Source organism: Protopterus annectens, chromosome 7.part0 (assembly GCF_019279795.1).
Source record: "Protopterus annectens isolate FY-2018-M chromosome 7.part0, PAN1.0, whole genome shotgun sequence".
NCBI lineage: Eukaryota > Metazoa > Chordata > Ceratodontiformes > Protopteridae > Protopterus > Protopterus annectens.
In genome coordinates, this window is record NC_056739.1 from 1,877,468,484 (window position 1) to 1,877,495,779 (window position 27,296).

The window sequence follows — 27,296 nt, forward strand, 5'->3', positions numbered from 1 at the left end:
AACTCTGCACTAAACACGGAGCTTCTCGTGTTTAATGCATTGCAGTTTCGCATTCAACACAAGTAGCTCTGTGTTTAGCGATTTTTGATTGGCCTGTATACGGCATATGGGCGAACACAATTTTGATTGGCCCGTATGCCAGGGACAATCAAAAAAAACGGGATCAGGCTGCTGATCCAGTCCGCCAAATATCTGGCAACCCTGGCTATACCACTAAAGCCCTGAACAAACTACACAACTCTATCTGCAAGCTACAGATTAAAAACACAGACTTTTCACATGTGGTAGCAGTTGACTTCAATCAAGATGATCTGAGAGAGGTGCTACCCCACTATTATCAATATGAAGACTTTCTCACAAGAGGTACAAGCATTTTGGACAGGGCATGCACCACCATAAAAGGACCCTACAAGGCAGTACAACAACCTAATATAGGAAGCTCCGATCACCTTACCATCATGATTGTACCAGCCTACAAACCTGCTCTGATCAGAGAAAAACCCACAGTGAAGCAGATCAGGGTTTGGCATGAGAAGGCAATGGAATGTCTCCAGGACTGTTTTGAAAGTACCTGCAGCGATATAGTCAGAGAGGCAGTCACATCAGACCAACAGGTAAACATAGATGACTACACAGAAGCAGCAATGGCATTCATCTCAAAGTGTGTTGATATATCTATCACCAAAAGTACCACAATTAGAGCAAACCAAAAGTCTTGGTCCACTAGTATAGTCTATGAACTCCTGAAGGGAAGGAATACAGCATTCAGGGTAAAAGACAAGGAAGATCTAAGTGAGTCAGAGCAAATCTAAAAAGAGGCATTAAAGAGGCTAAGAGGGAGTATGAAATAAAGGTACAGAGTCACTTTGAGGACATGAGGGATACTAGGAGTCTTTGGTAAGGGATACAACAGATCACCGATTGTAGAACCAGAGCAGCTCAGTGTGAAGACAGCATTGAATTCCTGGACAAGCTGAACTCCTTCTCTGGTAGATTCAAAGAGAAAAATGACTTGCCTGCAACTGGGTTACCCACTGACCAGAATGAGAGGGTGCTCAATGTTAACTCTGAGGAAGTGAGAGGTCAGCTAAAGAAAGGGCACCCCAGGAAAGCTGCTGTCCCAGACAATATACTGAGCAAAGTACTAATAGGGTGTGCAGATCAACTATGTTCAATTATGACAGATATTTTCAACACCTCCCTTGCTCTAGAAAAAGTACCCTCTTAGTTCAAGGTAACAAATATCATCCCTCTTCGCAACAAAGCCAATCCCTCCTGCCTGCATGACTACAGACTGATTGCTTTAACTTCTAACGTCATGAAATGTTTTGAGAAGATTGTTAAAAAGCACCTGTCAGCAATTCTACCTTCAACCTTTGATCATCTGCAGAGCGCTTATCAGGCAAACAGGTCCACTACTGATGCCATGTTGGTGGCATTGCACCTCTCACTTGACCATCAAGAGGGAGAGAACAACTATGTCAGACTGTTGTTCATAGATTTCCATTTGGCATTTAATACTGTGTTCTCATGAAACTTATCGATAAGCTAGCCAACCTTGGAATTAACAAGCACCTTTGTAACTGGATCTTAGACTTCTTGATCAACAGACCACAGAGGATGTGTGTAGGAAATAACACCTTCGGGTGCATAATTCTCAACACCGGTGGTCCTCAGGGATGTGTACTCAGCCCACTGCTGTTCACCATTCTTACCCTCAACTGTTCTGCAAAACACAACTCCAATCATATCATCAAGTTTGCAAATTACACCACAGTTGTGGTCCTCATCAAAGGAGAGTATGAAAGACCATACAGAGATGAGGTCAACTCTCTAATCGACTACTGTGTGAGAAGCAACCTAGACCTGAACATCAATAAAACAAAGGAAATCATCACTGATGTCAGGAAAAGGTCAAATGCCCACTCTTCACTCGAGATTAACAGTGAAGAAGATGAAAGGGTTAAAACTACAAAATTTCTTTGAGTGTACATTTCAGAGGATCTCTCTTGGACTGTGAATACTGGTCAGTTGGTCAAAAAGGACCATCAGCGTCTCCACTTTCTGAGAAGGCTCAAAAGAGGAAAGCTCCCACTTACTGTTGTCTCCACCTTCTACAGAGGAGCTATTGAGGGCATTCTCACCTGTAACTTCACTCTTTGGTTTGGGAACTGTACAATAACTGAAAGGAAGAAGCTACAGAGAGTGGTGAGAGTTGCTGAGAAAATCATGGGCACTAGTCTACCATCAATCCAAGAGCTGTTCACAGCATGTAGCATTAAAAGACCCTACAAAATACTTAATGACTCCTCTCACCCTGCACACAGCTGGTTTACACAACTGTTGTCTGGCAGGAGGTACCACGGTATTCACTGTAGGACCTCCAGATTCATTAACAGTTTTTAGCCAGTGATGACACTTATTAACTCAGACACCAGCCCGAGTGACTTCACCACAGATTAACTTAATAACAGTCTTTTGTTTGTAATGTGTAATATTTATTTATTTACTTAGTTATATGTCTACATTCAAGTGCAAATGACTGTTACTTGCTTTATGTAATAATACATAAAGAGTGACAATTTTAGTTCATGTGCAATAACTAATCTTAACTGTAATGCTGCTACTGTACAGTATTTGTATGGCTACATAGGGGGTTAGCTTTTTTTTTTATGTTCTTGGGGCATAGTCATTAGTTTCTAATTCCTTTACTTGAGATGTTGTAACGTTGTATTTGTTGTATCCTATGCCTCTTTCTGTACTCTCATGATGAATCTTTGAATAATAATAAGTTACTCAGGGCTGGCACATTTCCGTGATTAGAACATCTCTTAAATAAGATTTGAAATATCACTTTGAAATAAACCGATTAACATGTGATTAGTACAGAGAGAAGCTTATTAGTTTAATTTTAAGGAATACTGTTGTAAGCCTACTGCCAAAAAGGTTTTAGGTAACATGCCTGCAATGCATATAGAAGTAGTCCTAGATAGATGACGTGCAAGAAAGCTTAAAATGGCGCTCATGCTGAAGTGAAGAAAGCACAGTTAGAGCACATGCATTGCCTTTAATCACAGCAGTAAAATCAGCAGTAAAAGCAAGAAAAGCAGCAATGACACACTTTACACTAACCAGTCTGTACATGTATGGACATTCTTGATATTATGGATGTCCTGTGTACCCTCAGTCCACTTCGGCAAAAAAGCTATTTTTGGCTTTTTTGCTCTGTGACTATCAGGAGTTGTGGCCGTGCATGTGTTGTGGGTATGCTGCCCTTGAACTCTTGGGCCATGGACTTACCACACTATTCCTATTTTTAAAATGATGAGTGCAATGAAAATGTAATATAAGTTACATTACCACTTTGTATGTGTGTATACATACATAACAGATCTGTAGAATTAGGCATGTGATTATGTGCATGTGCATGTGTGTATATGTTATTACATATATGTGTGTGTGTGTGTGTGTGTGTGTGTGTGTGTGTGTGTGTGTGTGTGTGTGTGTGTGTGTGTGTGTGTGTGTGTATGTGTGTGTGTGCTTATGTGTTTGTATACATGCGTTCCCTGCATTTTGTTGAACATCTGTTTGATGGGGGTGGTGTTTAATATTAAAGGTATGGATAGCTGAATAGTCAAAATGTTGAGGGAATGTTTAAGGTCAGTGTGGTTGGAGAGAGTGGAAGCATTTGTGCACATGTGTAAAAGTCAGAGTTAGATAAGGGGATGGCTGCATACTTCTTAGTGTGTGTTTGTGCATATTTGTGTGTGTGAGGGTGTCTTATGTAGTGGCAGTGTTACGGGAAGGTTTTTTTTTTAAGTTAAGGTGTAGGGTTAGGGTTGCGGAAAGGTGTAGTATTAGGGTTATTGTTAGCACCCATTATTAAGGTGGTGCAGATAAAATCCATGGCGGTGCTGCGGTAGCGTTGTTGCCTCACAACAAGAGGTTCTCCCATTCGATTCTCGGCTGGAGTGCAGGTAGTGCCTTCTGTGTGGAGTCTGTATGTCCTCCCCTTGGTTGGGTGGGCATTCGACAGACATGCGTAAATGGGCGTGCCTTCATTGAAGGTTGAACGTCGAGCTGGCACCTCGACATTTATGAAAATCTACTGCCAATCATTAGCGGACTGGAGTTCCACTGTGGCGACCCCTAACCAGGAAAAGCTGAAAGACAAACAACTAAGGTGGTGCAGAAAAGATAATATTGCTGAAACGGATGGACAGATCATTGTCATGGATTCCCTTCAGTAGTGTGGTAGGACTGCAGCAGTCCTCTGTACATCTGGCAAAAATCCAGTAGAGAGGCTCAGACTGAATAGATGTAATAAAGAATCAGCCAGCCAGTGTATGGTGCTGACAACCTGGCATGCTGTTATGGTCTATGGAGCTAATGCTTTTACTCTTGAAGAGAGCACTTAGGACTTTCTCTGAGGGCATTTGAAGGTAGTGATGAAAGAATGCTAAGATGCCGTAGTAATTTTGGAGAGACAGGGGAAAAGACTGAGATTAATTTTATGCTAATGTATTGACAATATCCTCAGAGGTCAGGTATGTAATGTTATTTTGCATTATCTCCAAGTTTTGCTGTTTGTTACTTATTTGGTGTCCAACATATTGGAGAAGGATTTATGGCTTTCGTTAAGAAGGATTTAACATTCTCTAATACTCCCTTTTCCTGTGTAGAAAATATGTAATGCACCAACATATTAAAACCAACAACCAGGAATATTTTTCCTTGTAAAGCAGGTGATGGAAAAACACTTAAATTGTAGTAATGAAAATAGATTCCTTGGATATATACTTTCAATTTTATCTTTCAATTTTTTTTTTCTTCAAAAAGCATTTAATTTCTTCTCAGAAAATGCACTCAATAATATTTTTCTTAAAGGGTTATAACATGTAGGCCAATAAACTCACACATAGCACTTGATCTGCTCTGCAGTTTATGAGCAAAACCTATTTGGATTATTTATTGATTGTTGGATGGTCTACAGCAGTTGAAGTTTTAATCGCCTGCAGTGCATGCTAAAATGTCTGTTCTCTGATCAGATGATTTTTCCGATATGGTTTTCTAAAGAGCAAAATGCATTCCTTTGTGAGTATACAAAGTACAGGACTATAGCAGAACCAGACAACAGAAATATAAGGCCAACATATACCCTGGTGTACAACATTTTCTGTTAAATCATATCAGTATCATAGGCTTTGGGTGTTATTGCACAAAAACATGTCAATAAAATAAGCAAACAAATTACCATGAGAACATCTGCTGTAGTCAAATTATCACAAAGAATAAAATGCTTATGCACTCGATATGTGCAGTCGGATTCAGTCTACTTGTCAGCATTGATTCCTTTATTCAGATTGTTCCTTATCATTTCATCATCTCACATTCAAAGGGTTTACATTTGTCATTTCCTAGCCTTAGAGGAAATGCAAGTTCCGCTTTCTTGCATTCACTGTGGTGCATGCAAAGAGCATTTTAAAATGTGCAGCACTTGCATTGGACTTAGTTAAGGCATTCTAGCTTTTGAATGTTAAATTATTGACAATGATGTAAGGAAAATGTAATTTAGTCAAACAACGATATTGAATTTGTCTTGGTGACAGAAACAAATGTGTTCATTATGGGCCCTTTTGATTTTACTTGTAAATTGTGTGAATGAGAAATATCACTTTATCAGACTACAGTAACACAAAATATCTAAAACAAGTAATTTCTGCTTGGTCTTACCTGTTTGACAAATACATAAAATGAAATAAAAAAATAAATAAAAAGAAACTGGCATGAAATTAAACTATTTCCAATAACTGGTCATAATATAATTGTGTATGGCTATTGTATATAAAGTCATTATAATGAGTATGCAAAAAGAAAAAAAGTGCATCTGAACTATCTTGATGAAAGACAAACACATTGGGAAGCTTATTATTTAGTTTGCTGTTGTTTGTTTACCTATATGTACAAGTTTGTTTTTAGGCATGACAATGATGCTTTGATCTTGTTAAGTGTCTAATTAAGCTATCACTGCGAAAACAGTGGATTTGACAGTCCTGCTTCAGCACATTGTAAATTCACAACATAAAACTTCAGACAATTTAATGTATTGTTATAGAATCATATATAACTGTTTATTCAACTGTTCATGTTGCTTGCTATTAATATTTGCAGTTGTTATGTTCATGAAACAATTCATTCAACATTTTCCTTACTTACACTTGTTTTTTTTTTCTGGTGTTACTCAGCATTCTCCATCTCTGTGTTCTAAGAAGCACAGAAATGTCTACATTGTTACATTTTTCTGATATGAAAACTTTATTGTCATGGTCCTATTAAAAACTACACAGACACCCACAGACCTTTGACGACCTTTATTGTAATGAATAATGAAATAGTAAACATAGAAGCTTTATTGAAACACACAAATTCAACTCATTGCACAAAGTAACATAACTAAACATAAGGGCAGCCTACCCGCTCACCCTTAGATAAGCAGCGTCCCCCACTTTCTCACTTATCATTGTAATCACAAAGGCAGTGTTCTCCCTCACCTTAGCATATCACCAATTCAGTCCTTCCACACCAAGTCTTCCACCATCAGATTTCATCACCTCAAATTCCAATTATCCTGCTGAGGGGGAATAGAAGAGGGGCAAGCCTGTCCCTCTTCTCCACCCACCCAATCATCACCAAAATGAGACGGGCTGGGAGGGCAACAAGACCACACAAAATGACCTTCCCAACACTAATTTCCCCCTTCAAAAACCCTTAAGACCCACCCATTAATCCTACTTCACTTCCTGCCTCAGCTTCCCACTTAATTAACCCTTTCAAAACTACTCCCTACCCACACACTTAACTTATCTTCCCTACCTCTGTACATCCCAACACCCCCCCCCCCCACCAACCCCATACTAAAGCTGTCCTGTGACAACTTCATCTGTTCCAAACTTCATTTGTCATGGTCCTATTGAAAACTACACAGACACCCACAGACATTTGACGACCTTTATTGTAATGAATAATGAAATAGTAAACATACAAACTTTATTGAAACACACAAATTCATCTCATTGCACAAAGTAATGTAACTAAACATAAGGGCAGTGTACTTGCTCACCCTTAGATAAGCAGTGTCCCCCACTTGCTCACTTATCATTGTAATCATGAAGGCAGCGTCCCCACTCACCTTAGCATTTCACCAGTTCAATCCTTCCACACCAAGTCTTACACCATCAAATTTTACCACTTCAAATTCCAATTATCCTGCTGAGGGGGAAAAGAAGAGGGGAAAGCCTGTCCCTCTTCTCTGCCCACCAGCCCAAAAGGGCTGTTCTCTGTCAAACAATACCCCCTTCACTAAATCCTCCACCATCAACCCCAAATTAAGGTTAAACAAATCCAGACCAAATTCACTGAGATGAACTCCATCTGACCTATACAACGTGGGATCCCTGTTCTCAAACTCCACATACTGTATAGCATGCACCCCTATTTCTTTCCAATATTTTGCCAATGTAAAATTGACATACTTCCGAGCCCTCTCCAACACAGAAAAATGTTTTGCCTCCCCCCAAATTAACCTGGGAATAATCTCAGACCAAATCAAAACCACTGATGGATAAAGCCTTCTCAGTGCTAAAACATCCTCACAAATATGATAAACCAACTGCCTTTTCAGAACTCTACCCAAATCATTCCCCCCTAAATGGAGCAACAAAACCTGTGGCAATCCCACTGACTCTGAAACATAGTAAATACCTGCAATATCCGGCTCCACATCAACCCTCTAACACCATGCCAGATGACCTTCAGTCCAAAATGGTCAAGACCCAAATTCATTCCATTGCATCTAATCATCACATGCCTAGCTGCCCAATATACAAACAAATGGCCCAAGACAATGATCCTTCTCTCACCTATAAAAAAAAAAAAAAAAAAAAAAAGCCGCAACTCTCATCAAAATACTTAATATAAGTCAAAAAGGCAATGGAATACCACCAATCTTGATAACTTCAATCAAGCTTCCTCCCTTCCCTAAATGCGATGCCCTGCCCATCCTAAATGAATGGGAAGAAAACATATCCCCTTCTAAACCAACACTACTAATAGCCAGCCTCATAATCAAGTTCAATTGCTCACCTGTCAACCCTCTAACACCTAATGATGTAAAAACTACCGCTTGAATTTTACCCCTTTTAGCCAACCACAATCTCTTACTCCACACCACAGGACATCTCCAGCTTGACTCAACCTCTTCCAAAACTGTCAGGGATCCCCTCCCTTCCTGATCCATCTATGAAGACCTCAGCCTAATATGCATCTAAGCATATACGCATATATGCATATAAGCACACCATCCCACAACAAGGAACCCAACAACTCAGACACATAAAAAGCCCCACAATACATCCGCAAGCTCACCGTACTCCACACCACATACTCCTCCAAACATCTACACACTTTACCTAAACCCTTTAGCAACATTCTTAAAATTCCCTTCGTCACTGGCCATCTCCTATCCATAGCAGGACCTTCAACTCTACCCCAACCTTTCAATACTCAGCCCAGCAACCATGACCTAGTACAATCCTCTAATCTGGCCAACCGAGTAAATGCTCCAATAGCTGCCAATGCCACCCTCATGGTATGAACTGCCTTACCCTGCTCCCTCAACATGGCTAAATAATGCAACAATAAATTCTCCGACCACTCACACTCATCATCCGGTAACTGCCTCAGAAAACTGTCAAAATTGGGCAATGCCCTACCGTAAGCTCTCCTCGTAGATACCACCCATGCCTGTTGCACCAACCTGCCAATTATTACTGGCCAATCTGCCAAATCTCATCTGGAATGACGGAGGAATGCAATGCTGCTGTTGGAGCAACCTGCCGAAATCTGCAACTGAAAACGAGACAAACTATCAGCTATCTCGTTCTTAACCCCAGACACACGCAACCCTATAAATGAAAAGTTAATCAACAAACTTTGTAAAACAAGTTTACGAAGAACCAGTAATAAATGAGGGAATTTAGCCATCTTAGCCTGCAACACTCTCACCACCACAATATTGTCCGAATGAAACATCATCCTCCTTCCCTTCAACCGATCCTGCCATACTACAGAAGTCCCCCAAATTGCCATCAGCTCCAAAAAGGCAACATCCCATTTCCAATCCTCAGACCAATGAGCAGGCCATGGCAACAAAAAACACTGCCCCACAAAGTAAGCTCCTATGCCCAAACACCTGGCTGCATCTTTAAACAACTGCAGGTCCCCTTGCTCTACCCAATCCAACTGCCAAAATGAGATGCCATTAAACTGATATAAAAACTCCATCCACAAAGCTAGGTCCTTCTGAGTTAACTTGCTGATCCTAATTCTGTGGTGCTTACTCGTCCCCCCTTTCAAGAGAAAGGCCACAGACCGACAAAGCATCTGTCCAGGTTGCACCGCCCTGCAAGCAAAGTTCATCAAGCCCAACAATTCCATCACATCCCTCACCTGAACCTTAGTCTTGGACTTTACCCAACTGACTTTCTCCTGTAGCTGAAGCACCTTGGAAATCAAAACAAACCCTGTCTTGCATCCACTGTCAAACCCAGAAAATCCAACACCTTCGCAGGACCTTCCAACTTATGCTTCACCAATGGTACTCCCAATGCCTCACACATCCCCAGAAACAAAAAATCATCTAGATAGTGAACTGCTTGCTGCTCATCTACCCTGCGCTACCATATCCAATGCAGTGCTGAGCTAAACTTCTCAAAGGTAGAACATACCACTGCACATCCCATAGGCATGGCAGTGTCAAAATGAAAAGTATCATCCACTACCATGCCCGATAAAGGCCATTCCTCCTTCCACACCAGCAGCAAGTGAAAAGCCGACTCAATATCTACTTTAACCAACCAAGGATCCTCAAAACTCCTAATGATTTGGACTGCATCATCCAAGGACAAGTATGTCACTTTAACCTCCTCCCCAGGGATGAAATAATTAACAGACTTGGCTTAGGGGTATGACAAATGATGGATTAAATGAAACTCACCCTGCTTCTTCTTAGGAATCAACCCTAGCGGTGACACTTTAAATTCAGGAAAAGGGGGGCAATCAAATGGGCCCAACAATCTCCTCACCTGATACTCCTTTTCAATCAAAGCTCATAAAACATCCTCCCTCCCTCTCACATACTTCAAAATTTTTACCACCATACCATCACCCACCAATGTAGCCTTAATCAAAAACTCCCTAGAAAAACCCACAACTAATTCCCCAGCTACAGCCGGCATCGGATAATGTGCCAGCAAGTCCTTCAAAACCTGAACTTTAATAAGTGAATAGGTCCCCTGGTTGCCCCCTCTCTCCATGAAAGGACCCCCCCCTATGGCCCAAAAATTAGCCCAGTCGCATACCTCTTGCAATGCCATGTGAGGACTACCCCAACCTCTTGAACACATGAGATAAGATGCCTGACCACAAAACTGACTCCCACCACATTGTGTATCTATATGCACCCCCATACACTTAGAACAAGCATGGAAAAGTCTGCAACCTACCCATGAACACCTCCCTGTGTTAAACACCTAACACACCCCGGCACCCCCTTCAGCAGGCTGCACCACCCTATTCTCCAAACCAAAAGTGTCCATCATGGTAGAAAGCCAAATATCTGGGTGTCTGACTTCCCAATGCATAGATTTGTTAACCAGCTTTCATTTATGAAACTTCTGTTCGTACCAAAACCATGCATTACCAGGCCATGACATCTGTGCCTCCCTTATAGTCAAAAAATAGGCCAAGAGAGGAAGGGCCAATGAAGTATCCTTCTCTAAACACACTACCATGTAGTATATAAAACCCAGGACCAATTATCCCATGATCTAGGCCGGAACCTACCCACCCATTTGCAACCTATAGCTGCCAATGCCACCAAAATGTCCTTCCCATTACCCGACTCCACTTCCATCAAACATCGGACCCCATACGCATCAATGAAATCGAAAATATCAATAAATTCCCCTTTCCAAATCTTCTCCTTCACTACCAGTGATATGTGAGGGGTCAATAAAATTGATGCTCCCTCCTGTCATTGTGTCTGCATCGCCAACCAATCCCCTGGCCATAAACCAAACACTGACCCTAACTCATCTAGGCCAGGCTTAAAATCCTTCTCTAACAACAAAAGGGTATTATCAAAACCCCAGTCACAATCAGCTAGAGCCTCCAAACCCCTCCCCAATGCAACACCTTGAACACTCCCACTCAACCCTGACTCACTCCCCATAACTGCACCTACAGCCTCTGTCACACCCGAAACTGATGAATGATTACCTGCCACAGATGAAGGAGCTGCCACTGGCTTCCCAACCTCTGCTGTACTCTCTTCCATTGCCATCTGCCTGCCTCTCTTAACTCTCGATGTCTGAGTTCAGTCCCCGTCTGCCGCTTTCTTTGAGTTTTCGGACCCTACGAACTCACTGTTGGACCCTCATTAGGAATCTCTAAATAAGTCTTCAGCTTGTGGCACAATACTGGCCCACTTCTGTCTCAATGTTTCTGCCATGATCACCACTCACCCTAAAGAAAATAAAATAAAGATTGTTAGAGCAGGCAATAAATAAAACATTAATAGAGCTAACCAATAACATCACTTCAAATCCAGGAATAGTAAACCTAAACACTACTACCAGCCCCTCAAATAAATCTAGTAACAGCAGCCAAAATTACCACACCTGCCTAGTGACAAAACCAGGAATTATATGTTGAAATCAGAGCAAATGTACCACCACACTGTCTGCTTTGACAATCCCTTAACCTTGTAGTCACAGCTTAGACCACGACCCCTTTCAACCAGTTATTTAATAATGTAATCACCCACCTAGCTCCCTCCCTAATTTAAACCACAGTCATCCCTACCAAGCCTCGAGCCCAGTCACTGACCTGCCATAATGCAGTTCTGTCTTATTTAATTTACCTTCACCCTTCATTCGGATGTCTCCTACAACCTCCCCCTTTCCCAAAATCTGTAGCTGCTGCAGGTGAAAACACAATTTCACTAGTCTGCAATGTTACCAGGACCTGTCATTTAACTGCTAATATCTGCCCTCCAACCCCTCCCCGATGCAGAACAAATTGTATTAATTATGTACTTCTGCTGAGCTGTGATATAACCAGCTTTGTCTTTAGTTCACTTTAAAAAAAAAAAAAAAAAGCCACCCAAAGTGCCCTTGATGTAGCAGGTAATGTGTTCCACTATTCACTTTCCATTGCCTCTACGGAACGGTCACGGAGACTCTGTTCCTAACACATGGTGGTTAGATGCCACAATGTAAGTGGCAATCCCTTAACCACATATGTGTTGTAAAGGCCACAAAGACTTCTTCCATCCTTATCAAGAGGATTGCTAAACTACTCTCCTGTCATACAACATGTTTTATTTTTATTTTATCTTTTTTTAAATGAAGCTGTCTTTGCCGCTAGATTGCACATGCGCAAACCCCACACTGATGGGAAGCATGCATTGCCGGCTCCTCCATCAGTAACTAAAACTCTGACACCAGGGAAATCCACTAACCCCACCAACAAAAAGAAACACTACCTATAAAGCCTCTGGTAACCTCCTACAACAACTAGCACATGGAAAGAACTCTTCTCCCATTCATCTACCTGCTACAGTTATACCTCAACAGACTGCCTCCCCACTGTGCATGCATATGCTGCGAAACCGGCCCTGCATGCCCACAAAAATGCCACCACCACCACCGCTGAGTCTCCCCCCAAAAACAAGAGAATAACTGGACAACAACAAACCCGCAGCTATTCACCAACGAACTGCATCTCATGGACCTGGGCATTCTAACAGCCATACCTCCCACCCTACCTACAGAAAGAGCATTACCACATAGACTGACCACCATCTCGCAACCCACGCCATGCAACAACCAACCAACTTGCCAACAACCGACATCAGGAGCAAACCACAGTAAGTAATTTACACTATACTACCAACGAAGCCTACAGTAGTAAGTAGTACAACTCACTCCCGTTTACATTCAATCTTGCTTCTTCCCTCTTTCCTTTGACCATGCATATGACCCCCATTGCTCCCCTCTCACTCTCTCTCTTTTTTTTTTTTAACTACTACTCAAAAACTGTCTTCCCCTACCCCCTCTGTACAATCCCCCACCACAAATCCTTCTTCAAAGAAATGGAGAGGAAGAAAAAAAATGTACTCACCTGTATGCTAGGAAACCATCCAAGGCCTACATATACACACCTCAGGTCATCAGGATGCGATCTTGCTTCAACAACAAGACCACACCAAATGTGTTTCCCAACGCTAATTTCCCCTTCAAAAACCCTTAAGACCCATCCATTAATCATACCTCACTTCCTCCCTCAGCTTCCCACTTAATTAACCCTTTCCTAACTACTCCCAACAAACACACTTATCTCCCCTACCTCTCTACATCCCAACCTCCCCCCACTAACCACATAGTAAAGCTGTACCATGACAACTTTGTCTGTTCCAAACTTCATTTAGTATGTGATGAAGCATTTACCTTTATATGTGATATATTCAAAACTAAATTACCTATTGCATTTTTTTTACTAAAATAGAATGAATATCTTCTTGTTTTTAAATTCAGTCACTTGCTTTATGTATACTGATAAACTATGTATCTTCTCTCTTGGGACACCTCTGAAGAGGATCGTGTGCCCAGTTAGATATTGTCAGTTAATAAATGGAAATAAACATGTAGATAGATCTAGACAGAGACCAGAATGACTCTAGCCTGCATATTGTCCATCTTTTCAGTACAATTACTCTTCACTCATTGTATTTTTGTTGCAGACTAATATAACTAAACATACTGTTATAAATTGTGAATGCTTTGTTGGGTATTGTTCATACTGCACATTATATTTTTTATGATTTTATTTAACCTATATGTACTCAGTATTACTTTCAGTTCTGACAGCTTTCTTTCCTATCAGTGGATCACTGGTGCATAAACCATGCCTGATTTCTAAGAAACCTCCAAGTCTATTCTTCCATATTGTGATCCTGATCACTGACAGATTAGGTTCATAGGTAGGTACTAGGCTATCTGCCCGAAGGCATTTATAAGCCTAGCCAGAATGTGTTGGCTTTCACCACCCCCTTAGATTAGTTCCCTGTGCCTCTGTCCATAAGAGCCATTGAAGTGATCCCTGGGGTAAACTTTCTGTTTCCCATCCATTCATCAAGGTTTCTTTTGAAGAGGGTTAGTGAGGAGCTCTGCCTAATGTAGATTGGAATCTTGTTCCAAATCATGGGAAATCTCTGGGACAGGAATCTATCCCCCCAGCATGTCCTATTTATTGTTGTGGTGAGGTTTAGATCCCTGGAGTGTGTGGCTTGAGGGGATATGGTTTTCTTTAGGTGGAGCATGTCCATCAATTCTGGGTTGGACATGGCCTTGTATGCCAGGCAGAGATCACCTCTGAGTAGGCGGTATGCAACCGAGTCCAGCTGGAGTTTCTTCAGTCGAGTTGCATAGGGCATCTGCTTGAGACCAGTGATCCTCTTGGTGAGGTACTTCTGCAGTCTTTCCAGTTATTGCAGGTATCTTGTAAGGTACATCTCAAATGGGGAATTGTACTCTACGATGGGTCTGAAGAGTGATGCATAGAGGGGCCCAATGACCACTTTCGATCTAGATGCAAACCCTTTTGTGATTAGGTGGGCCACATAGAAGGATTTTCTAACCACTTTGGCAATGTGATTATCAAAGGAGAGGTTACTATCTACTTGGGTCCCCAGATCCCTTATTACGTCTTCCGTATTTAGGGGGCTACCACCTATGTGGGAGTTTGCGGGTACTTTGTTTTTTCCAAAGGGGATGACTATGCACCTTTTGGCATTTAGCTTGAGGCCATGGTTTTGACACCAGGTATCTGTCTCAGTGAGACCCTTTTGGAGGATGTCTGTGTCAGTCGAATAGTCAGTTATAGCCCCTAGTTTGCAGTCGTCTGTGAACTTGCTCAGCCATAGTCCTCCTCTACTTGCCTGTACCTCTGAGAAGTATCTGCCAAAAAGCAGGGGGTCCTAGGACTGACCCCTGGGGAACACCACTTGTAACTGGTTTAGAGTCAGACCTAGCTAACGCAACTCTTACCATGTGGGTTCTGTCCATGAGCCAGTTGGCAACCCATCTCATGACATAAGGGTTTATGTTAAGGCTGGTGAGCTTGTCTATAATACCTGAGTGGGGAATGGTGTCGATGGCCTTTGCAAGGTCTAAGTAGGCTATGTGGACCACCTTTCCTTCGTCTATAACCTTGGTAACTGTCTCAAAGAAGTCCACCAGGTTTAGGAGGCATGATCTTCCCTTAACAAAGACGAACTGGGTAGGGTCCAGTGTTTGGAGATTCCCAATGTCTCTGTTAATGAGATCCGTGATGATGTGCTCTATAGCTTTGCAGATCAAGCTAGTCAGGCTTATAGGGTGATAGTTCCCAGGGTCCTTTGTGGCTCCACCTTTGTGGAGTGGAATAACCGTTGCTGTGCGCCACTCTGTGGGCATGTAGCCTGTGGAGAGGCTGAGTTTAAACAGTATGTTTAGGTGATGGGTTAGTTCATCTTTGAGCTCGTGTAGGACACAGCCTGGGACACTGTCCGGTCCCATTGATGCTGTGTTTTTGGCTTTGGAGAGGGCTGTTTTAACCTGAGTGTTTGTGATTTCAGGGGCACTACATTCTTCTGGTATAGTTACGGGCCCTTTTGGGGGTGAGAGGGGGGTGATGTTTGCACTGAACCTGTCTGCCAGGATGTTGGCTATATCAGTCGGTTCAGTGTATTTTGTGCCATTCTGCACTAACTGCGAGCAGATCTGAGAATAGCCACCTAGATTCTTGACATTGCTAAAGAATGCCTTGTGGTTATCTTTGGGGTCCAAGGTAATTCTTTTGAAGCTAGCCTTGGATGATTTTATGAGGGAACATAGTTTCTTGCTGATACTGATCAGGGATGTCTTCCCTTCTTGGGATTTTACTCTTTTTTGTACTAGTTTCCTCCTTCTATTGTATAGCTTGTTTATGGCAGGGTTCCACCAGACTGATTTTCTTTTCTTGGAGGAGTGAGTCTTGGTTTTATTTGGGATAGCATGATCCATGCATTCTGGTAGGTGCCCATAGAGTACATTAGTAAGGGATTTTGCAGCTTGGACAGCATTATCCTTTAACATGGGGACTTTGAAACTTCTCACCTCGGTCTTAAGTAATGTGAAGTTTGCTTTTGAAAAGTTTTTCATGGTGGTTTCTTTGACCAGGGGTGGTGGCAGAATGTGGATATCCAGAGTGATTTGTTTATGGTCAGATCTAACCAGTGAGGGGTTGACCTCTGGTGTGGGACACCAGTCGCCCATGCTGGTGATGACCAGGTCCAATATGTTGTCACCTCTGGTGGGTGTGTTGACCACTTGATCCAGGGCGTTTGAATTTATAAATTGCAGGAAATGTTGGGCAAGGTAGTTTGTACTTGAGTAGTTCTCCCAGTTAATGTTTGGGTAATTCAAATCACCCAATATCAGGGTGTTTGGTAGGACCTTTATGTTTCCCAGTGTTTCCAGGAATGTGGAGTGGGGGTCCTGGGACATGGTGGGTGATCTGTAGCAAGCTATAATCTGAATAGCAGTTTTGCCCGTTGTTAGTTGCATGTAGATGATCTCTGAAGCATTGTGCTGTGCCACTAACCTGGAGGTGTGGGTATCCTTGATGAATATGGATACTCCCCCATCTTTTGTATTTCAGTCTGGGTTTTGTGGCCGAAATGTATGGTATGAGTTGTAGCCTGGTAGTGCTGGGGTGCTCTCTGGAGCCTTAAACCAGGTTTCTGTTACTGCACATATATTGATTTTCTCCATACTGAGGAGTGCCTCGAGTGCGTGCATTTTGAGCTTTAGACTTCTGGCATTGAGTAGCATTACCCTCAGTTTTTTTTTACTTGTGCTATTTACGATAGTGGGTTTGTCATTTGAGCCTTGCCTAAAAAAGGCACTATGGGGGTGGCAAGAGCTTTGGCCAGTATTCGAAAGACTAAGGGTGACAGGTGCAAGCCATCTCTAGCGAAGCAGCGTGGCTTGTCGAGCATGTCATCCCAGGCTGACAGACACCGAATCCTCTTTGAATGAATTATCCATTTTATGTCAAACAGGGAGAGACCCCATTGTCTTTAACACAATGAATACTAAATGAGTTCATTGGAGCTTGTACTGACACTTTTGAAGGTGTTTCCTTAGTCACAGCAGTCAGTCACAAACTGTAGTTTCAGATTATCATATTCCATGTTCAACACCAAATGTAAACCCCATTAACACACCCTGTACACATTTGCCTTTCCTGACTCTACCCTAGAAAACCTTATTCAAAGAAGCCAAATGTTGAATATATCCAGACCAGCTTTATGAAGCTCAAAAAATAAAACATCATATCATAAAAGAAAAAAAATAACAGCTAGGAATAATGCAGACATTACCATACAATTTTAACCAGCATATATTGGTCAAGACAAGAAAATCATATGTTTAAGTTCATCTAATTCCAAAGGCAATATCTTGACACTTGTGAGATAATCATGCTAGTTTATACCTCATTAATTAGAGTAATAATTGATTACATTTTTGTGTTTTGTCATGTCAGTAAAGCAACCAGAAATAATTTGTGAACATACAGCGGTTCCTTAAGAAGTATACATCAGTTGATAAACTTGGACTGTTCAGAAAGGCTAAAAGAACAGTTATGTAATGTGTTCCTTAATAAAGGATACTTAGAAGTGACCTCTGCCTGATGTAGAAAGCAATGACTGATCTGGTCTGGTCATATATAAAAAAATGTATACCCATAACACATCACTTGACAGTGCTAATTCAAGATCAAGAACCTAATAATAAAGTCAAATGTCAAAAACAGAAAACAAAAATTTGTTTAAAAATAATCTTGATGTGTATGCTTCTTCTTTTTCTTCTTTTTGTTTTGGCTGTTCCTGTTAGGGGTTGCCACAGCGGATCATCTGTTTCCATTTCTTCCTGTCCTCTGCATCTTGCTCTGTCACACCAACCACCTGCATGTCCTCTCTCACCATATCCATAAACCTTATCATAGGCCTTCCTCTTTTCCTCTTACCTGGCAGCTTCATCCTTAGCATCCTTTTCCCAATATACCAAGCATCCCTCCTCAGCACATATCCAAACCAATGTAATCTCGCCTCTCTGGCTTTGTCTCCAAACCGTCCAACCTGGGCTGACCCTCTAATATACTTATCCCTAATCCTATCCACCCTCATCACACCCAGTGCAAATCTTAACATCTTTAACTCTGCCACATCCAGCTCTGACTCCTGCCTTTTTGTCAGTGCCACTGTCTCCAACCCGTATAACATAGCTGGTCTCACTACCCTCTTGTAGACCTTCCCTTTCACTCTTACCAGTACTTGTCTGTCACAAATCACTCCTGCCACTCTTCTTCACACACTCCATCCTACCCGTACTCTCTTCTTCACCTCTCTTCCACACTCGCTATTACTCTGAACTGTTTCTCCCAAGTATTTAAGCTCATCCACCTTTGCCACCTCTACTCCCTGCATCCTCACCATTCCTCTTTCCTCCATCTCATTCACACACATATATTCTGTCTTAGTCCTGCTGACCTTCATTCATCTTCTCTCTAGAGCATGTCTCCACCTCTCCTCCACCTGTTCCCTACTCTCACTACAGATCACAATGTCATCTGCAAACATCATAGTCTGCGGGGACTCCTGTCTGATCTCTTCTGTCAACCTGTCCATCACCATTGCAAATAAGAAAGGGCTCAGAGCTGATCCTTGTAATCCAACCTCCACCTTAAACACATCCATTACACCCACCACAGACCTCATCGCTATCACACTACCCTCGTACATATCCTGTACCACTCTTACATACTTCTCTGCCACTCCTGACTTCCTCATACAATACCACAACTCCTCTCTGGGCACCCTGTCATATGCTTTCTCTAAGTCCACAAAGACACAATGCAACTCCTTCTGACCTTCTCTGTACTTCTCCATCAACACTCTCAGAGCAAACATTGCAACTGTAGTGCTCTTTCCTGGCATGAAACCATACTGCTGATCACTAATCATCACCTCCCTTCTTAACCTAGCTTCCACTACTCTTTACCATAACTTCATGCTGTGACTGATCAGTTTATCCCTCTGTAGTTACTACAGCTCTGCACATCACCCTTATTCTTAAACATTTGTACCAAAACACTTTTTCTCCACTCCCCAGGCATCCTCTCACTTTCCAAAATTTCATTAAACACTCTGGTTAAAAACTCCACTGCCATTTCTCCTAAACATCTCCATGCTTCCACAGGTATGCCATCTGGGCCAACAGCCTTTCCATTCTTCTTATTATTAATCTTGATATGTATGCTATGATTTATTTATTGTTTGTTGACTATGTCAGTCTTACTAGGCTAGCAGCCTCTTTCGGGGGAGACCAGAGGTGGTATTTAGACTACTAGTGGACATTTTGCCAGGGCATTAGGGAACATCCACTACTCTTTCAATAGGTGGCATGGGATTTTTAACATTTACCTGAGCTACTACCCACTCAGGAGGATGGGGCCCTCTTATACTGCTTGCAGTGTCAGCCACCATCTACCAGGAATGGGAAAAGAAGCTGCAACCTCTGTACCAAAGACAAGTGTGCTACCCACTGCAACACTGACATTGCATTTCTCTTCCTTCAGAATTCTGTGCCCCTAAACCAGACTTCATCAATACCTGAACAGATTTACTAGCATCACCCAGACATATACTTAATTTTGATCACCACCCCACCTCTATGCTTCTAATATAAACCTAACGATACCAATATACAATAGTCTCTGAGCCTGACTGAAGCAACAGCTCTTGGCTACAGTGTTGCCATTTTCTAGCCTACTGCATTCCTTCCTTCGGTCCCAGTTCTTTGAATCTCAAATCACTAATTTCAATATCTGTTATCTATTTGACAAGCCCACTAATAAACCTATTAAATGCTCAATGTTCAACATCTACTAAATGCATAAGTAACTTATATACTCTATTATTTTCTTTATTTCATTGGAATGCAATCTAATTTACAAACACGTGTAATTGTCAGTGTCGGTTTATGTATATTACTAAATGATTGTTTAAAAATGTTCACAATATGTTGGAGCTTTTCTCCCTAGGCCTTCTCTGAAAAGAAGTGTTTGACTAAACCCAGCCAGGAAATTCTGTTAAACAGAAGGAAAAAAAACTCATGTTTTAGTTTCATGATGCAAAAAAGTAATACACATACTTGGACTGATCTTAAGGTGATGCAGTCAATCGCTTATTGAAATAATTTATGGAAAAACAGACTCAGCACTGCTCCTTTATGGAAAAACAGATTCAGCACAGCTCCTTGTGGTGTCCTGCAGAGTCCTACAAGCAGCAGTGAGCGAAAGAGGGACTTTAACAGATTATAAGTATTTTTTTTCTGCTTTCCTACCAGCGACTGTTTAGTCTCGCTGAAAAGAGAGTTTTCTAACTATCTGAGTTCTGCAAAGTTTGTTTTTCTGCATTTGTCTGCATTTTTTTGTGTTTTCACTTTAAAATTTGTTTTTGCCTTGTTTAATTGTTGTAGGCTACACACTCAAGTGTGCTAGCCGATCTAAAGCATTTACTGTATTCCTGTGCCTAGTTTTTGTGTTTAAGTGAAAAAAAAAGAAAACAAAAACAAAAAAATATCCTTGTTTCCCACCTTTTCTGAGCTAGAATAGTCCACTTTTCAGGTATTGCTGAATTCTAGGCTGTGTCATAGTTCCTGTGTTGCCCATATGCTTACTTGGATAGGAAGAAGCTTTGTTGTTCAGCAGTGAGAGTGGGGAGCTCTGAACAGCCTATCTGTCTATGGAGGAGTGATCTCAGCCCAGTAACTAGTTGCTTATTGGCCATTTTGGGCCATTTCCTATCTCTTTCAAACTCCCTGCCTTAAAACCCGCTTTAGCGCGGTTTTGCGCTTGTAACAAACTCAGCACAGCTCCTTGTGGTGTCCTGCAGAGTTCTACAAGCAGCAGTGAGCAAAAGAGGGACTTTAACAGATTATATGTATTTTTTTTCTGCTTTCCTACCAGCGACTGTTTAGTCTCACCGAAAAGGGAGTTCTCTAACTATCTGAGTTCTGCAAAGTTTGTTTTTTTTTGCATTTGTCTGCATTTTTTTGTGTTTTGCACTTTAAAAGTTGTTTTTGCCTTGTTTAATTGTTGTAGGCTACACGCTCAAGTGTGCTAGCCGATCTAAAGCATTTACTGTATTGCTGTGCCTAGTTTCTGTGTTTAAGTGAAAAAAAAAGCAAAAAAATATCCTTGTTTCCCGCCTTTTCTGAGCTAGAATAGTCTAGTTTTCAGATATTGCTGAATTCTAGGCTGTGTCATAGTTCCTGTGTTGCCCATATCCTTACTTGGATAGGAGGAAGCTTCTTTGCTCACCAGTGAGAGTGGGCAGCTCTGAGCAGCCTATCTGTCCCTGGAGGAGTGGTCTCAGCCCAGTAACTAGTTGCTTATTGGTCGTTTTGGGCCATTTCCTATCTCTTTCAAACTCCCTGCCTTAAAACCCGCTTTAGCGCAGTTTTGCGCTTGTAACAGACTCAGCACAGCTCCTCGTAGTATCCTGCAGAGTTCTACAAGCAGCAGTGAGCAAAAGAGGGACTTTAATAGATTATAAGTATTTTTCTTCTGCTTTCCTACCAGCGACTGTTTAGTCTCGCCGAAAAGCAAGTTTTCTAACTATCTGAGTTCTGCAAAGTTTGTTTTTCTACATTTGTCTGCATTTTTTTGTGTTTTGCACTTTAAAAGTTGTTTTTGCCTTGTTTAATTGTTGTAGGCTACACACTCAAGTGCACTAGCTGATCTAAAGCATTTACTGTATTCCTGTGACTAGTTTCTGTGTTTAAGTGAAAAAAAAGAAAAAAAAAAAAAAACATCCTTGTTTCCTGCCTTTTCTGAGCTAGAATAGTCCAGTTTTCAGGTATTGCTGAATTCTAGGCTGTGTCATAGTTCCTGTGTTGCCCATATCCTTACTTGGATAGGAGGAAGCTTCTTTGTTCACCAGTGAGAGTGGGGAGCTCTGAGCAGCCTATCTGTCCATGGAGGAGTGGTCTCAGCACAGTAACTAGTTGATTATTGGCCATTTTGGGCCATTTCCTATCTCTTTCAAACTCCCTGTCTTAAAACCTGCTTTAGCGCGGTTTTGCGCATCGCGCAATGTCGAGCAATGTAGCGCAGCACCGTTTAAGCAGTTTTTAACAATTCCCGGCTCCACAAAGTCTGCTCTTCAATTTTTCCCTTAGAACTAGTGAAACTCTCAAAGTAAGCACTCAACCCTCATTCAACAGCCCAGAACTTGCTCAATTTCTCAGTAAGCACTAACAAACTTTAGCACTACACCCCCTTATACTATCCAGAAGTACAAGGTTCCCTATTCGTCCATTCCAGTCAGTCAATAAACCAGTTCTTTAAACTATCCAGGCATGTCCAAAGGGCAGTTTCAGGTATACTCTCCAGTCAGTCCAGCTGGTCAATCTGGGAATCTTGAGGCAATTGTTACAATTGCCTTATGTACACAAACAACCCTCTCCTTCATCCAACAAACTCAAATATTTGTGAGAGATGCAACTATACAGCCAAACTGGAGGCCGGGCTCTTTCAACCCAGGGCTGGCACAGTCAGTCAGAAGGAGAAGGAAACCACTCGCACCACACAACCAGTCTCACATAGACCAAACGCACCAGCAAACAAGACACCTAAACTCACAAAAACATACTCAGAGGCTCTAAATAAAAATCTGCCAAAGCAGCAGAGGCCTCCAAAGCAGACACCCAAGCAACCTCTACCCCACAACAACTTACACAGATCACATACTTCACGAAGTCAGTGTGCCACACAGTCGCAGCCCCTAAAGCTAAATAACACACCTAATACGCTAGTAATTGGAAACTATTGTCAGGCACACTGACGTCCCACTCACCAGACTGAACAAGGAGAGGATCACTGTAAGCTGCCTGTCGGGAGCCAGGATCCACCACATAACACAGGCACTCAGGTCACTCCACAGCAGGTACAAATATGACTCTGTCATTGTCCATGTTGGTGTGAATGATCTGAGATGTACCTCCCTGGACTACATGAAAAGAGACATAGAGGAGCTCTCTGATCATGTAGCCCATGCCGGTATGACCCTGACCCTGAGTAGCATATTGCCCTCACCAAGAATGATGCCACAGTATAAAGACAAAATGATCAATTTTAACAATTGGCTAAGCTATTGGTGTCATTCAAAGGGGATCCAGTGTCTGTCAGCCTGGGATGACATGCTAGACAAGCCACGTTGCTTCGCCAGGGACGGCTTGCACCTGTCACCCTTAGGCTTTTGAATACTGGCTAAAGCTCTTGCCACCCCAATAGTGCCGTTTTTAGGCAAGGATCAAAAGACAAACCCACCTCCATAGACAATACCAGAAACAAAAAACTAAGGGTAATGCTACTCAACACCAGAAGTCTAAACCTCAAGATGCATGCACTCAAGACACTCCTCAGCATGGAGAAAATCGATATCTGTGGAGTAACATAAACCTGGTTCAAGGCTCCAGAGAGCACCCCAGCACTATCAGGATTCAACTCATGCCATTCCTTTCGGCCCCAGAACTTGGACAGGAATATTAAAGGCGGGGGAGTATCCATTTTCATCAAGGATACCCACACCTCCAGGTTAGTGGCACTGCATGAGGCAACAGAGACCATCCATGTGCAACTAACAGTAGGTAAAACTGCTTTTCAGTTCATAGCCTGCTAGAGATCACCCACCTTGTCTTAGGATCCTCAGTGGCATTCCTGAGAACATTGGAGAATATGAAGGTCTCACCAAACACCATGATACTGGGGGATTTCAACTACCCAAACATTGACTGGGAAAACTACTCAAGTCCCAACTCTTTTGCCCAATGGTTCCTGGAGTTTATAAACTCAAATGCCATGGAACAATTGGTCAACACTCCCACAAGAGGGGACAACATATTGGACTTGGTCATCACCAACATGGGGGCTCAATGTTCCACACCAGAGGTAAATCCCTCGTTGGTAATATCAGACCATAAACTTATCACAATGGACATCCACATCCTGACCCCACCCCCAGCCAAGGAAACCACTGTGAAAAATTTCTCAAAAGCAAACTTCACACTTCTCAAGACTGAGGTGAAAAGTTTCAAAGCCCCCGGGCTAATGGAAAATGCTACCCAAACCGCAGAATCCTTTACAAAGGCACTCTATGAGCACCTACAGGAATGCATGGATCGTGCCATCCCAAGTAAAACCAAGACTTACTCCTCCAAGAACAGGAGACCAGTCTGGTGGACCCCGGCCATAAATAAGCTATACAAGAGAAGGAGGAAACTATTACAAGACAAGGCAAAATCCCAAAAAGGGAAGGCATCCTTGATCAGTACTAGCAAGAAACTTCGATCCATCATAAAATCATCAAAGGCCAGCTTCGAAAGAAAAATCACCAAAGACTCTAAAGATAATCACAAGGCGTTCTTTAGCTATGTCAAAAATCTGGTGGCAGCTCGCAGATTTGCTCTGAGCTGGTGCAAAATGGCACAAAATACACTGAACCCACAGACATTGCCAACATCCTGGCGGACAGGTTCAGTGCAAACTTCACCCCCCAATCCCCCCTAAAAGGGCCTGTGTCTATCCCAGAAGAATGCAGTCGCCACAGACATCACAGATGCACAGGTGAAAGCAGCCCTCTCCAAAGTCAAAAACACAGCATCAATGGGATCAGATGGTATCCCGGGCTGCATCTTACACAAGCTCCAAAACAAACTAAATCTTCACATGAATTCACTGTTCCAACTTAGCCTTACCACAGGCTATGTACCCAAAGAATGGCATACAGCAACAGTGATCCCGCTCCACAAAAGTGGCACCACAATGGATCCAGGGAACTATCGCCCTATAAGCCTGACTAGCCTGATCTGCAAGGCTATGGAGCGCATCATCATGGATCTCATAAACAAAGACATTGGGAACCTCCAAACATTGGACCCCACCAAATTCGGCTTTGTTAAGGGCAGATCTTGCCTCTTAAACCTAGTTGACATCTTTGAAACAGTTACCAAAGCCTTAGATGAGGGAAAGGTAGTCCACACAGCCTACCTAGACCTCGCAAAGGCCTTCGACACAATACCCCACTCTGGTATCATAAATAAGCTTACCAGCTTAAATATCAACCCATATGTCACAAGATGGGTTGCAAACTAGCTCAGGGATAGAACTCACATGGTTAGAGTCGCAGGTGCCATATCTGACTCTAAACCAGTTACAAGTGGCGCCCCACAGGGATCAGTCCTGGGACCCTTCTTGTTCGGTATATACTTCTCTGAGGTACAGGCAAACACGGGAGGACTGTGGCTGACCAAGTTTGCAGATGATTGCAAATTTGGAGCCATAATCGACTCTCTGGCTGACACAAGCATCCTCCAAAAGGGCCTTATGGAGACTGATACCTGGTGTCAGAACCATGGCCTCAAGCTAAATGCAAAAAAATACATAGTCATCCCCTTTGGGAAAAACAAAGTGCCCACAAACTACCATATAGGAGGTAATCCACTAATTACGGAAGAAGTAATTAGGGATCTGGGGACCCAAGTAGATAGTAACCTCTCCTTTGACAATCCCATTGCCAAAGTGGTTAGAAAAACCTTCTATATAGCCCACCTAATCACGAAAGGATTCATATCTAGAGTTCTAGAGAGTTCATTGTGCCCCTCTACTCATCGCTCATCAGGCCCATAATTGAGTACAATGCCCCATTTGGGATGTACCTTACCCGACACCTGCAACAGCTGGAGAGACCTAAAAAATACCTCACCAAGAGGATCGTGGGCCTCAAACAGATGCCCTATGCAGCTCGACTAAAGAAACTCCAGCTCTACTCAGTTGCTTACCGCTTACTCAGAGGTGATCTCTGCCTGACATACAAGGCCATGTCTAACCCAGAATTGTTGGACATGCTCCACCTCAAGAAAACCAGATCCATTAGAGCTACATGCTCCAGGGACTTAAACCTTAGCACAACAATAAATAGGACATGCTGGAGGGATAGATTCATATCCCAAAGGCTTCTCGCGCTCTGGAATAGAATCCCAGTCCATGTTAGGCAGAGCTCCTTGCTGACCCTCTTCAAGAGAAATCTTGATGAATGAATGGGAAATCGTAAATTTGCTCCTGGGATCACTTCTATGGCCCTGCTGGACAGAGGCTCAGGAATCTAGTCTAAAAGGGAGGCGAAAGCCAACACATTCTGGCTAGGCTTATAAATGCCCTAGGGCAGATAGCCTAGTACCTACCTATGAACCTATGAAAAACATGAATAAATTGGCAATAAGTATTGCTGTTGTTTAATCAGCTCGACATAAGTGGTGTTTTCTTTTCTGCAGTTTTATGGAAGACATCCATTATACTTGATGTGACAAATTAAGCAAAATTAGGAACACACTCAAAGCATTTTATATTATTTTTTAAAGTATTTAAAACCGGATACTGAAATAAAAAACTAAGATAGTATTCCAATGCTGCAGAGTTCTTCTCAGTTGTATTTTTCATCATGGAGTCAGCAACTTGATTTTAAATAGCATGGTTCCTTTCTACTACTTCCTGCTTAGTGTTTTAGAAATAAAAAAAATGTAACATGAAGTCGCTACTACTTTTATGCTGGCCTAATAAAGTTTATAGATTAAAAAAATGACTTTTTATAAACAGGTAATTATACATCTAAGCAGGGGATTTTACCTATTATTGTAAATTAAGGAGATGTGTTTGTGTGTCTGTGTGTGTGTGTGTGTGTGTGTGTGTGTGTGTGTGTGTGTGTGTGTGTGTGTGTGTGTGTGTGTGTGTGTTTTGTCTAGATGATCACCTATTTACCTTCATCCCAACATTCCTATAGCCTGTTGTTTACTATACTTCCACAAATCAAAATACCAAAACATATGTGTAGTCTACATTACAATTAAGTGCACTTATTCATAATTCCTGTAGTACAGGTCCTCCTTGTTATAGTTCAAATTCACTCCCTCATCCTTTCTTCTTTCAACTGAACAACATTTTGTAATGATCTGCCTAAGGTAAGTGCTAATTCCCTACTCATAGACACATTGGGCCAAATTAAAAAAGTGTGGAGCAGTGAAGAAGGTGAT

The 27,296-nt window shown here is 42.1% G+C and overlaps 1 protein-coding gene and 1 non-coding gene across 4 annotated transcripts in view; one reads left to right on the plus strand and one right to left on the minus strand.

Annotated features, from left to right (window-relative positions):
- The window catches only part of NTRK3 (neurotrophic receptor tyrosine kinase 3), a 3,522,805-nt gene that overhangs the window by 2,946,449 nt on the left and 549,060 nt on the right, over nt 1-27,296 (plus strand). The gene's annotated exons all lie outside the window — the stretch shown is intronic.
- LOC122807360 lies at nt 12,309-12,436 on the minus strand. Its single transcript, XR_006365666.1, has one exon. It is a non-coding gene; the product is annotated as a U6atac minor spliceosomal RNA (small nuclear RNA).